The 1700-nt window shown below is 42.5% G+C and overlaps 1 non-coding gene across 1 annotated transcript; it reads right to left on the minus strand.

Moving 5' to 3' along the window:
• Positions 1–337: 337 nt before the first annotated feature.
• LOC148568872 (small nucleolar RNA R71) lies at positions 338–441 on the minus strand. The gene has a single exon (XR_015883005.1). It is a non-coding gene; the product is annotated as a small nucleolar RNA R71 (small nucleolar RNA).
• Positions 442–1700: the final 1259 nt, after the last annotated feature.

A 1700-nucleotide genomic window follows, 5' to 3' on the forward strand; every position in this document is an offset into this window, starting at 1 on the left:
CTCTGGGAATTGTGGTAGTAGCATCCAGAAACCACCCATTCAGGCCAACAATTTTGAGCTCAAGCCACAGCTAATATCACTAGTGGAGAATCATTGTTCCTTTGGAGGAAGTGCTAATGAAGACCCAAACCAACATCTCACAAAATTCCTGAGAATTTGTGACACTGTGAAGTCCAATGGAGTCCAGGAAGATGCCTATAAACTGCTTTTGTTCCCATTTTCACTTAGGGACAAAGCAGCTAAGTGGCTGGAATCATTCCCAAGGGGGAGTCTAACAACATGGGATGAGGTGGAAAGCAAGTTTCTGGCACGTTTCTACCCTCCACAAAAGGTCAATAGGCTTCGATCGGAGGTTCAGACTTTTAGACAACAAGATGGTGAAACTCTCTACGAGGCATGGGAGAGATTCAAGGACTTGACAAGGAAATGCCCACCAAACATGTTCCATGATTGGGTGCAATTGCACATCTTCTATGATGGGCTCTCTTATGAATCAAGGAAGGCTGTAGACCATTCATCAGGAGGTTCATTGAACAGGAAAAAGACTGTGGAAGAAGCCATTGAAGTGATCGAGACAGTGGCTGAGAATGAGTACTACTATGCATCAGAGAGGCACAACACTAAGGGAGTCATGGAGCTGAACCATGTTGATACAATTCTAGCCCAAAACAAGGTGTTTGCCAAGCAACTAGCAGAGCTTACCAGGCAATTAGAAACAAAGCAAGTGGCTGCAATACACACACAAGATCAAGAGGAAGTAAGCATTGAAGGAGGTGATTGGGAAGAGGCCAATTATGTGGGAAACCAACAAAGGCAATCATATGATCCACATTCCAACACTTACAACCCAGGCTGGAGAAACCACCCAAACTTTGGGTGGGGAAACCAACAAACCCAACCACAAAACCACAAACCTTACAACCACAACCAATATAACAATTCCACATACCAAAACTCCAACCAAAGATCATACCAAGCCACACAAAACACCTACTCCCAACCACCATATCATGGCCAAAATAATCAACCTACTCAACCTAATCCAAACCAACAATTTCAAGATCAATTAAACCGGATAGAAGGAATGATGGCAACCATGAGTCAAGACATAATTGAATTGAAAGCTTTTAAGGAAGAAGTAAATTCTAACTTGCAAAATCAAGGAGCTGCCATCCAGAAGCTAGAAAATCAAATTTTGTATTTGACTAAGCAAGCCCCTGGGACAAGCGGTTCTCATGCTGCCAAGGCTATTGCAAGGGAAGAATGTAAGGCCATAACCCTCAGAAGTGGAAAGAATCTAAAGGAGATCTCAAGGGAAACCACAGAGGATGAAGCAAAGGAAAATGTGAAAGACAAAGAACAAGGACAATCTTTTACACCGTCTGCAACAAAAGAAAAAGAAAAAGAGGTCCTGAAGCCTTACACACCTAAAGCACCTTATCCTCAACGTTTGATGAAAAGTGAAAAGGATGGCCAATTCTCCAGGTTCTTGGAGATTTTCAAGAAGCTTCAAATCAACATTCCCTTTGCTGAGGCAATAGAGCAAATGCCACTCTATGCAAAATTCTTAAAAGAATTAATGACCAAGAAGAGAAGCTGGAGAAATGAGGAAACTGTGTTGTTAACTGAAGAATGCAGTGCCATCATTCAGCACAAATTGCCTCAGAAATTGAAGGACCCAGGCAGTTTCCAAATCCCCT

This window comes from Arachis ipaensis, chromosome B4 (genome assembly GCF_059453495.1).
Source record: "Arachis ipaensis isolate K30076 ecotype BB chromosome B4, ASM5945349v1, whole genome shotgun sequence".
NCBI classification, from domain to species: domain Eukaryota; kingdom Viridiplantae; phylum Streptophyta; class Magnoliopsida; order Fabales; family Fabaceae; genus Arachis; species Arachis ipaensis.